Genomic DNA, 12,787 nt, shown 5'->3' with positions numbered 1-12,787 from the left:
TGTCATCAGCAAATTTAATCAGTTTACCCTCAATTCCTTCATCTAAATCGTTGATAAAGATGTTGAACAATACAAGGCCCAGGACAGAGCCCTGTGGTACCCCACTTGAAACATTCTTCCAACTGGATGTGCAGCCATTTACGACCACTCTTTGGGTCCGATCACTAAGCCCGTTATGAATCCACCTAACAGTTGCCTTGTCCATTCCATACTTAGTCATTTTTTCATTAAGGATTGTATGAGATACTTTGTCAAATGCTTTGCTGAAGTCAAGATATACTATATCTGCAGGATTTCCTTGATCCACCCAATCAGTGATTCCATCATAGAAGGAAATTAAGTTAGTCTGACATGACTTATTAGTTACAAACCCATGCTGACTCTGTTTAATCACTTAATTTTTATCCAGGTACTGACATACATGTTGTTTAATAATTTGTTCAAAGATCTTTCCTGGTATAGAAATCAGACTCACTGGCCTATAGTTGCCTGGGTCCACCTTCTTCCCCTTTTTGAAGATAGGAAAAACATTTGCTCTTCTCCAGTCTTCTGGGACTTCTCCTGTTCTCCAAGAATTTTCAAAGATTATGGAGAGGGGTTCAAAAATTTCTTCTGCTATCTCCTTCAGTACTCTGGGGTGTAATTCATCTGGACCTGGAGACTTGAATTCATTTAGGTTAGCTAAGTGTTTCCTCACTATCTTTCTGTTTATAGATATCCTGGGTTCTTCTATTCCCTTAATAGGACAGTGAAGAACAGTTGATGTTACATTTCCTTTCTGAGAGAAAACAGATGCAAAATAGGAATTTAAAAGTTCGGCCTTCTCAACATCCTGTCTTACCATTTCATCATTTTCATCCTGTAAAAATCCTATAGCATCTTTGACTTTTCTTTTACTTTGACATATCCCCAAAATCCTTTATTATTGCTTTTGACATCTCTTGCAAGCCTCAATTCATTGTCAGCTTTAATAATCTGATTTGTGCCCTGCAGGTTCTGCAGACAGCATTATATTCTTCTTTAGATATGCCTCCCTCTTTCCATTTTATAAACATTTTTTTCTTCCTTTTTAGCATGTGCTTAAGTTCTGTGTTCATCCATCCTGGCTTCCTTAAATGCTTCCTATTCTTTCCTCTTTTCGGAATTGTTAACAATTGTGCTTTGAGAATTTCATTTTTCAAGATTTCCCATCCTTCCTGGACATTTTTGTCATTAAGGATGTCCAGCCATTGGATCCCTCCAATTCTCTTTCTGAATCCCTTAAAATCTGCCTTTCTGGAATCTAACCTTGACGTCTGAGTCTTCACAGGTCTTCCTCCTCTAGTTATCCAAAATTCTAAAATAGCATGGTCGCTACCTCCTAGGGTCCCAGCCAATTTTACCTCCTCAACCATTTCCTCCCTGTTTATAAGGATTGGATCCAAGGTAGCAGTTCCCCTTGTTTTCTCCCCTACCTTTTGGAAGATAAAGTTGTCAGCAAGAGAGGATAAGAATTTCCTTGACCTGTTAGTTTTGCCTGAGAGAGATTCCCAACAAATGTCTGGATAGTTGAAATCTCCCATGACAACTATGTCATATTTTTTGGATAACTTGGCCATTTGATGCATAAAGAGTTCATCCATATGTTCAGCTTGCACAGTTGACCTGTAGTAAATGCCTACAATGGTGTCCTTTCCATTGTTCTGTCCTTGTATTCTTACCCAAACAGTTTCCACAGAACTCCCAGTCTCTGAAGCTTCAATCTCTGTGCAGATATACGCGTTTCTAACATACAATGCGACACCTCCTCCTTGTTTATCAAGTCTGTTTCTTGCAAATAGGTTGTATCCTTCTAGTCTTGTATTCCAATCATGTGTATTGTCCCACCAAGTTTCAGTGATTCCAATGACATCATATTTCTTTTCCTGTGTTAGTAGTTCCAATTCTCCTTGTTTGTTGCCCATGCTTTGTGCATTAGTATAGAAACATTTTAGTGTGTGATTGGTTTCTCTTTCTCCAATATTTTTATTAATTAGATTCTTTTGTCTTTGTTCTTCCTTTCCACTTCTAATAGCAGAGTTCTCAATAGCATTTGTCAGGTGTATGGCTTTTTCTGGTCTTTTGCTTCCCTTCCATTGTTGTTCTAGTTTAAAGCTCTCCTTACAAGTGTAGCAAGGTGACTTCCAGTCTTCGTAAGGTGCACCCCATCTCTAGCAAGTAGTCCATCGTAAAGGTAATTCACTCCGTGATCCATAAATCCAAATCGTTGCTGACGGCACCATCGACGTAGCCAGTTGTTCACCTGCAGAATCTTATTCCACCTCCTTGTTCCATGGTAATCCACTGGGAGGATGGAAGAGAAGACCACCTGCACTCCCAGTTCTTTCACTTTCTTGCCTAAGTCTTCAAAGTCTCTGCAGATGGTTTCCAGGTCGTTTCTTGCGGTGTCATTTGTCCCCACATGTTGTAGCAGCAATGGGTAGTCATCTGTAGGTCTGAAGAGTCCTGATATCCTGTCAGACACATCTTTAATTTTTGCACCTGGAAGACAGCACATTTCTCTTGAAGTTATATCCGGTCTGCAGATATACTACTATGTGACAGATACATGGCCCACCCCCCCGAGGGGTTCGCATACTGCCTTGGTATGGAGGCACTGGAAGAAGACGCCGTTCCCGGAAGGAAGGGCAGAAGACGCCAGTGTTGGGAAAGGGGCCAAGGCAGGAAGAAGAACGCCAGAACGCCATGATAAAAGAAGACATGAAGACAGAAGAACAGGGGGAGGAGGACTTGCTTGCCCCTAGGCCGCCCACGCGGAGGCTGCGACTGCTGATACATCCCCAGCGGCGGCCGCCACCACCTCACCCCTGATACTGCCATTGGGTGAGCCCCGTGCGGAGAAGGTATATGAGGGCCCTGGAGCAGAATGGAGACCCATGACCGCGCCCCCACCTGGAACGAGCGCGGTTGTGCCGAACTCCACCAACGATCCCAGCCGAGACTGGTCTAGCCCCGGCTCGGGTGCAACTGCGGTCCATTCCGTCCGTCACTCCGGGAGTTGCGGCCGCCGCCAGTTACTACCCGGAACCGGAGCTAGATCCGTGGCTGGAACCACCAGGTACGATTACTGCCCCAGGGGTGACCTTAGCTTTGGGAGCGACACCTGAGGATAGGGATGGCCTGGTTGACCTCCGCCGACAGCCCCCGACTGCGGTACCGCTGACTGAAACCCCAATGGACACGGAGGAATCAGACCCTGAGGAATCGGCAGTGGTGCCCACGATGGATGTGCTATCCCCGCCGGTGGTGGATGTTTCTATGGCCCTTTCGATCACCCCAATCAGTCCCTATCTCTCCCTGTGGGAAGTCGAGTACATGCGGTTGGCCAGCCAGCAGCAAGATGAGGACATTTCTAGTACCACTTCTGAAGACAGTTCGGTTTCCAGAACCCCAGGAAGGGACCACCATTAAAGGATTTTGTGTTATTTTTCAAATCTCGTTACCCAGGAGGGTTTGTTGCACCAGTTGTGCCTTTTTGCTATTTTTCCTTTTTGTTGCCCAGTTTTGATTGGCAGCATTAATTTTGAAATGGAACTAAAGAGATCATAGGCGCTGATTGATCCGAACTCATATTGTAAATAGTTGCACCTCTTTAGATGCCCTTTCTCGGTTTTACATAAAGGAACACTTTGTGAAGATAGTGTTTTACAGATATAGACACTTTGCGAAAATGATGTTTTTGAATGGACACTTTTCGAAGAATGATGTCTACCTCAAAGGACACTGCAAGAGATCCCGGCTGGGAGCAGTGTCCAGCACTTACAAGAATGCTTATAATGTTTTATTGAAAAAGTATTTGATAATGTGTTGATATTTGAGAAATGGCTTTTATGTAGCTAGAATAAGGAATGTCTGATGTAGAGATGAGCAATGTAGATGAAGAATTGATAGAGACAGGTGACAGGCCAAGTATGTGAGGTCAGTGTCTTGCGTCTAGTAGAATGAGAATGAAGTGACGGAAAAGAGAGAAAAGTAATAAAGAAATGTGTTACAGAGAATAGCACTTTGAGAGTAAGAATTGCACTTAGATATTTGCACTGTTTAACATAGAATTTTTGATAGGATTGATGGTAACGTTTAAGATGAGTACCTCCTATATTAGGAAGCTTAGAGTAAGAAAAGTTATTTATGCAATATAACATTTTTGTATGTTTCTCTGCTGTATGCTTTGTTTTCTTGCAGCCCGTGGACGTGCTGTGTTTAACGAGGGGGTATGTGGCGCCCCTGAGGCTCGGTCGCCACAGAGGTACTGCACCTTCTCCTAAGGTGTAGTGCCCCACCATCCAGATAAGGTGGGAACTCCCTGCCACACTCCAACACCTGCAACCCACACACAGGATAGTTCAGCAGAGACACCTAGCAGCTTCAGGCTGGGGGTAGCAGGGCACCCTTCGTGGAACCCTGCTTCATAACACGAGATGTGCTGGGAGGTGGGTGGAGTTAGTATAAAAAGACTGGGAAAGATAGAATTACAGGTCAGTCTGACCGGAGTTCAGTCTGGGGTGAGTCCCAGAGGAGAGCAGGCTGGCAGGAGGTCAGCCTGTCGGGAGTTCAGGTGGAAGAAAGACAGTCAGTCGGGAGAGGCTGAAGACTGGTCTTAGTGGAGAGCTCCCGAAGAAACAAAGAGAAGAAAGAGTGCTGCAGCTGCCTCAGTGACCTGAGCCAGCTGGCACGGGAAAGAGAGAGAGAGAGAGAGACGTAGAACTGTATCCTGCATTTCCATAAGAGAGAGAAAGACAAGTACTGAACGAAGTGGAAGGAGAACAGAGAGGAGGAGTGGGATGGATAGGAACCCTGCGTATAGGTTCTCAGCGCACGGCCGGGGCCCGGTCCCCGAGGTTGCATGGACACTTATGGTTCTGCAGCAGACACCGGTGGAGTAGTTGGCTGTAAATGCACTACTCCCATCCAAGACTTGGGACACAACAGCGAAACGGATAGAGAGCCGGGATTCAGGAGAAGGGGTCCCCGAAGCAGGCTACAGCTGTCTGTCATACAAGTGAGAGAGTTGTTAGGAACATCAGACGGGAGGAGCTTCAGAGAACCACGGTGCTGGAGCTCTTCACACCAATAGGCGCTATAGAGGAGTCGTTCAGCAAAGGCACATGTTGGAGGGGTGCTGACAGGGAGAGCCCTATCTTGCCTGGAGGTTGGCTGGGCCTCTGTCCCGGAGGACATGGTACCGAAGCGGGCACCAGTGTGCACTACGAACTGTGAGTAAAGCTTTGAAACTGCAAGCCCTGGTGTCCTCCATTCATTCCCGCATCAGCACCGCTATATCGGGGGTATCAACATCTACACCATTCTGTGCCCCTACTCCTCCATCGCACCTATACACTGCCCTGGGACTACAGCTCCACCTGTGGGGAGCTACACCATCTTAGCTGCATCACACCATCAGTCCCAGTGGATCTGCAAGCAACGTTGGCTTACCATCTTACTTGCCAAATACCACGGGTGGCGTCACGAACTTTACATTACAAACAAACACCACCGCCATTGATATTGGGCCCCAGGGCAACGGACCGGGTGACCGCTGCTGTGACACCTCAACCCCCTGACACCGGCCCAGTACCGAGTACCCCACAGCCCTGGGTGAAGCCAGCGGAGGCGACCCATTACAAACTATTAAAGACGTCAATAAGTTTGTTCACTTGTTAGCAGTGAAAAAAACACTTTCTTCAATTTGTGGCGGCTTCTACTACTATGTCAACATCTATTGCTGATACAGCATCTGAATTTCCTGTTACTCCATTATCTATGACTTTGACTGAACAGATAGCATCTAAAACCTTGATGGGCCTTGATACTAATCGGAGGATTGTAAAATCTATGGAACTAAAACCGATACAAACTCCAAATCCAGACTTTTATCCTGTTTCAGCAAGGGTTCCCATCATGGATAGCTTTCAGGATGTGTTGGAGAAGGAAATAAGAGATATTCTAACTACTGACATAGGAGCTGTAAACAATCTAACAAAAGCGGAAAAAAAGGCTTTAAATGATTTATCATGTAATCCTAAAGGGGGCTCTCTGGTTATCTTGGATAATACCTTATATGAAAGAGAAATTCAGAGTATGTTATCAGATTGTAATACTTACAGAAAGTTGGACGCTGATCCTACATCAGAAATTAATAGGAAATTAAGATGTTTATTAGGTGAAGGGGAAGCTTTGGGCATTTTTGACAGAAAAATGACTGATTATCTTGTGTCTGAAAACCCTGTGTGTATTATTTTTCATGGTCTACCTAAGGTGCATAAAGAGGTATTTCCTCCTGCCTTTCGTCCTATTGTGGCTGGCATAGGATCTTGCACAGAGAGACTATCTGCCTGGCTGGATAAGATTTTGCAGCCATTTGTTAAGAGAACTTATTACAAGCACTGTCAAATATGTCTTGGCTCTTGGTCCAAAGATTCCATTTGGGTTACTTTTGATGTTGAAGCCCTATATTCTCATATCCCTCACCATTTATCAGAGCTCTCAATTTCCATTTGGAACAATATGGGGATTTTGAGGCTTCCCACACTGAGTATATTCTACAGGTTGCAGACTTTCTGCTTAAACATAATTTTTTTAGTTTTAATAAGCAGTTTTATATTCAGGTGTGTGGTTGCCCTATGGGATCATCTTTTTCACCTTCTTTGGCGAATTTATATACGTCATGGAGGGAAGAGACTTATATTCATTTGTCATTTAACCCTTTCTGTGACAAAATTTGCTGGTACGCCAGATACTTAGACGATTTGGTGATTATCTAGCGTACTAACTCACAACACGATGTACAGATGTCTTGTGTGGATATCTGAATGATAACCCCCTAAATTTGAAATTCAAGGTGGATATTCATAAAAATTCTGCTCCCTTTTTGGATGTTTTTCTACATGGAGATGATAAGACAGGTTTGATCACCACTGCTTTATATAGAAAATCTACAAGCGGTAATTCTACATTACATGCTACTAGTTCACACACGGCTAATACCATCCGTAACTTACCTACTGGAGAATTTGTGAGGGCACGTAGATTGTGTTCGACTGAAATTTCCTTTCATTCAGAATGTGGAGTTATATTTGAAATCTTTATAGAAGAAAGGGGTCGCACTCAACTGGATGAATTTTCAAAATTTATTGAAACATTTGTTACATGTCAAGGACTCGTTGAAGCGCTTGAGCAGCGCGAAACGGCCATTGTCAGCCTTTTGCACTCTGGAAGTCACCCTTCCGACCTTGACATGTAACAAATGTGTCAATAAATTTTGAAAATTCATCCCGTTGAGTGTGACCCCTTTCTTCTATAAAGATTTCAAGACGTATTCACTTCGAGGTCCAGCACCCGGGATCCTGGTTTGTTGGTCTTCTGATAGCCGTACATCACCAGCATGTACACGGTAACAGCGGTGCCGTCCGCGTTTTCTTTTGGAGTTATATTTGATAGATTGAAACAGAGAGGGTACTCTAATAAATCTCTTAAGAGAGCTTTGTTTATTGCTACTAAAAAATCAAGATCAGATTTGTTGAGGGATAATGAACCAGGATTAGATGATAAAATCAGCTTACATTTTCTACCCCATATAGTATGGATTTTATTAACATAAAAAAGGCTTTTCTTAAATATATACCTATGTTGGAACAGGATCCAATTCTGAAGGAAATTCTGTCAAATGGTGTGAACGTTGTAGCTAGAAAATCCACAAATTTGGGCAATTTGCTATCGCCAAGTTTGTATATCACCCCTAGAAACAGTAATATGTGGCTCAGCACAGTGGGTTCATTTAGGTGTGGTACCTCCAGATGTAATCTGTGCAGATATATGGCTAATTGTAAAGAGTTTTCGGATAATAATGGTAAAATTTATAAGATAAAAACATTTATAAACTGTTCAACAACTTATGTAGTGTATTTAGCTAGCTGTGAAGCATGCAGCAAATATTATGTTGGTTGTACATCACGTAAGTTAAAGAAACGATTAGCTGAACATATTTATGCTTCTGCCCCTGTGGAGACTACTGATCGCTATAACAATAAAAGACCTAGCTCTGGTTTATCAAAACACTTCTTAGATGTGCATCGAGGTGATCTATCTATGTTGTCCGTGAGGGGCATAGAGAGAATTAACAGAGCGGAGCGAGGTGGTGATTGGCTTGCTGCACTATTATCAGCTGAGGCTAAAGGGATCCTGCTTCTTGATGCTCATGCACCGAAAGGTTTAAATTATAGATCAGATTTGCAATATATAATGTAATATGGGTTTTTTTTTGCAGTACTCATCTATTTAAGTCTATTGTGATTTATGGTTTATTGCTGTTTTTGTTTGTGTTCATTTATGTCTGTAAACATATATTTCTTATTTATATGTTAGCTTTGTTTAGCAGCATTTATTGCTTAGGTCTGACTAAGGTGGAGCTAATTAATTACCTGAAACTGGGTGTTCACTCTGCAGTCTCCTCATGTATTCATTTATTTAAGCTTCCTAGTTTTGATAAGATATACCTATGACTAAGGACATGTCATATCTGTCTGAAACATGTAAGATAGCCTTGCCTGTCATGGTGGCTTATTAATATGATTTTAAAACCTTCCTAATAAATGTGAGTTTTATCTTTTTCCACTAATTTTGGTGCTGGAGACCCCCTCTTTTTTTCATTTGGATTTGGATTTATAGCGCCAGTTGAACCGCACTGGACATCTCCTGGCATCAGACCGCTTATGGACTATATGGACACTGATGTACGGTAGGCTGAATATATTTTTTCTTTTTTTTTGCTATTCATACATACATACAACACTTGCTCCTCATAGTCTGATAATGCCTTTTATGGCCGCGTGCATCTGGGACCTTCCTAGCTTTTCGTATGGACCAATCTGAGCTGGAGAAGGACCTGAGCACAAGACATTCGATCTCCAATGGGAGATCACTCCACGGGCATGCTCAGTGGACCAACAGGAGGACTTAGTCCCTGGAGAGTCTCACTGCTGACCAGCATGCGTTGCTATAGTTGGGCCAGAGGTGGCAGCAACAACCAAACCCACGGAGCTAGTCTGAGCAGAGCTCTGGGACCGACGAGTCTGCTGAGCAACCTGCTCTGCGCCTGGAGAGGAATAGGAGACCGCCGGAAGCAAGGCTCGGGATTCCTGCTGTGCAGCAACAGGAACCTGACGCCTAACAACTGTAATGCGAACAGCAGATATACAATACTGTTTGCGAATCGGACAGCTCAATACGGTGTATGGAGAAATGGAAATGTCCGTATATGTATTTACGGAATGTCACACACACACGCTGACTCTGTATAGATGTGACCATAATGCAAATGGCAGATATACAATACTGTTTGAGCTCTATACGGTGTCTGTATGGAAAATTGTGAATCTCCGTCTATTTTTATACGGAGTGACACACGCTGTCTCTGTACAGATTTGACCATCATCAAATAGCAGATATATGATACTGTTTGAAAAGCGGACAGCTCCATACGGAATAGGTCTGGAAAAATGGAAAATCTGCTCTGTTTGTTTTCCAGAGTCACACACAGATAGCTTCACTGTTGGAAAAGCGGACAGCTCTATACGGTGTAGGTCTGGAAAAATGGAAAATCTCCTTGGTTTGTTTTTCCAGAGTCACACACATATAGCTTGTATTTATCCGTGATACCAGCCGGTACACGATAGTGTGTGAGGAGCGTACACCGCTATACGGTGTGTGAAAAAATGAACGCTCGGTAACTGAGCAGAACAAAATAATAAAAGTTGGAGTGCTTTGAAAAAAGCAGTTTGAACAGCAGTGTGCACACACCAATGCAGCTATCAGGTAGCCTTAAAAGGCTGCCTAATCACCACCAGCGCTGCTGCACACAACAAAAAACCTCCCCTTTCACTGCACACTAACTGTACAGTGAAAAGCGCTAGCAGCAGAAGCAATTTTTTTTTCTTCTTCCCTGCCTAACACTCTCCCTATTCAGAATCAGCAGCAGCACCTCTCCCTATTCTAAGATCGGCAGAAGTAAGATGGTGGTCGGCGGTCACGGCCTTTTATAGGCACTGTGACGCCACACAAAGCCAACCAATCACTTGCATGCCCTTCTCTAACATGGTGGGGGCCGCTGCTGATGTAATCGCGTTGCCCACACTAAGCGTCCTTGATGATTGGCAGAGAAAAGGCACTGGAAGCATTATTTGAAATGCGACTTTGGCGCTCAAGTCGGCGACCTCATGGCCGACCTCACGCTATGGTCGGGTTTCGATCGGCGAAACCCGACTTTAGCAAAAGTCGGCAGATTCTGAATTTGGCCAACCCGTTTCGCTCAACTCTACTCACATCAGCCAACACCTCTGTGACCGGAGGTGAACTTTATACCACTGGTCACAGCTGCTAGCTCACGCTGTCATCTTACAGTGGGGGAACCGCAGCTCTCTATCCTGTAGCAATGATCATACCGCTGATCAGAGGCAGTGTTTTCTGCACTGTCATGCAGATGACAACTTGGCAAACAGTAGATGTTCAGGCTACCCATTCATCTGACTGATGGTAGTGATGTTACTGCCAATCAGAGCCGGCAGTGTTTAGCCCCCGTTACACACTGTGATATCGCTAGCAATATAGCTGTAAAGTCACCGATTTTGTGACGTTGCAGCAATATTGCTAGCGATATCGCTGCATGTGATACTTACCTCCGACCGGCTCCCTCGCTGGTTATCGCTGATCGCGCAAGAAGCTGCTGGATCATTCCTCGTTGTCGGCTTCCTGCGGTGCTTCCTGCTGTGACGACGAGCGACGCGTGGAGCCGGGCGGGAGGACGCAGGATCGCCGCGTCTGACAGGTAAGCAGCGATCCCTCTCCCCAGCGATGTCGCTGGTGAGATCTACCTGAGTGGCAGCTCACTAGCGACCACCTAGCGATGCACCAGCGATCCTGACCGCGTCATATCGCTGGTCGGGATCGCTGGTGCATCGCTAGGTGTAACGGTACTTTCTCGCACTGTTATGCAGATAACAGTGAGGGAAACACTCAATATTTGGTGTGCAGAACCTGAAAAGTAACACAGACTTCCTGAAGAAGTCTGCATTTGGGGTCCATGCCCAAACAGTAGGTGTTCAGTACAGACCCTGAACTTTACATTTCGAGTTCGCCCATCACAGTTCCTAACTACATAAGTGTACTGTATGTGAAGTTAAGGGTTTCATAATAGATACTGCAAGATGGCCACAGGACAGGTCCTTGAGGAGAGATATGTATCATCGAGGTTTGTAGCTTCAGTGATGAAAACCCAGGAAAGCAGGCTTCATCACGTATAGTGAAGAAAGAGTTAATAGGGCATTTCAGAGCCAGGTTTTACTAGCAGTCCAAAGAGATGGGTGAAACTGACTGCTTACATATCCCCCAGGAGCATAGTTTGGCAGATAAAATGGAGACCAAGTGTCTCATTCAGTGTCTGTGACTGGAGGTGTGAAGGCCTCCACTATGTTTGCTGAAGGACACTGACCTAAGTGGGTGGAACTAAAGTGCTATATGGACTGGTTATTTTCTATTTGTTTTCACTTTATGCTGAGTGGTATATGCAGTTCTAAGAAATCTGCCTGGATATTTTAATGTAACCGCTTCGTGTGCCTACCTCAACCACAGCTGAGCGTGCGCAAAACCCTACAAAACATAAACAGCAGCTTGTTGATGGTTTCCAGGTAGCTATAGAAGAAAATGACACTGCAGAGCACGAACAGACTACAATCTGGGAACTCAAAAGTTATTACACACTTAACATTATGGCTGATCCATACAATCAGGGCAACTGTTACCACCCACCTTTCGTGTCTACCTCTTTCCTCATAGATTGTAAGCTTGCGATCAGGGCCCTCAATCCTCTTGGTATTTGTTATAATCTATGTGATTATTGTTATGCTGTAATGTATATTGTCTGTACAAATCCCCTCTGAAATGTAAAGTGCTGTGGAATATGTCGGCGCTATAGAAATAAAATTTATTATTATTATTATTATTAGTATTATTAACAAAAATCTCTTGCAATGCAACAATAGAGCATTTCCCTTTGAAGCTAAATTATCCATATAATTATACTATTCAGTATTTTTGGAAAATACAAGTTGTATCTAGTAATTTACAATCTGCACATAACACTTACCGGCGGAGACGAGAGCTCAGAGCTGATCCAGAGACCAGAGATATACCACAGAGGCCGGGATTTAGCAGAGAGAAGGAATTACACTGATGGGGGTATATAATAATATTTATATACCGTATACATGTATACAGCACTTATATAACTGAGAATTACCAGGAAGATGGCGGTGGTGACAGGTTTGAGACCTGTGACCATTTCCTAAAATAATCCTGGTGCTTTGTATCATGTGACCTGTGTAAACTGACAGATGGGCACCAAAGTGCAGCTGTTTCAGCAGCTCGAATAAGAATTTAATGGGGGGAGGGTAATTCTGTGCTTCTACAGCAGTTATAGAACTACAACTCCTAGCATTCTCTGCAGGCAGCCTTTTTCTTTCCAAGAGTTGTAAAATTCCAATTGTCTAAAGATTTCAAGAGAATCTATCAGCAGGTATTTTTCGACACCAACTGAGAGCAGAATGATGTAGCTGCAGAGACCCTAATTCCAACAATGTGTCAGTTTTGATTAAAAACTATTTTCTCTGCAGCAGACCTGGCAACTCTCTAATTTTGAGCCCACACCACTGATTGGCAGCTCTCTGTGTACACTGTGCATTGGCAGAAAGCTTCCAAT

The 12,787-nt window shown here is 43.8% G+C and overlaps 1 protein-coding gene across 1 annotated transcript in view; it reads right to left on the bottom strand.

Annotated features, from left to right (window-relative positions):
- Positions 1–12,334, bottom strand: part of LOC141085283 (phospholipase A2 inhibitor and Ly6/PLAUR domain-containing protein-like) — a 61,476-nt gene extending 49,142 nt beyond the window's left edge. Inside the window, exon 1 of the mRNA XM_073570560.1 lies at positions 12,176–12,334. The gene's annotated coding sequence lies outside the window, so the exon portion shown is untranslated. The remainder of the gene's footprint in view (positions 1–12,175) is intronic.
- Between the last annotated feature and the right edge of the window lie 453 nt (positions 12,335–12,787).

Source organism: Dendrobates tinctorius, unplaced genomic scaffold, assembly GCF_039654945.1.
Source record: "Dendrobates tinctorius isolate UK_male_01 unplaced genomic scaffold, ASM3965494v1 ptg000028l, whole genome shotgun sequence".
NCBI classification, from domain to species: domain Eukaryota; kingdom Metazoa; phylum Chordata; class Amphibia; order Anura; family Dendrobatidae; genus Dendrobates; species Dendrobates tinctorius.
Note: the sequence above shows the minus strand (reverse complement) of the source record. Positions and strands in the feature narration are given on the sequence as shown.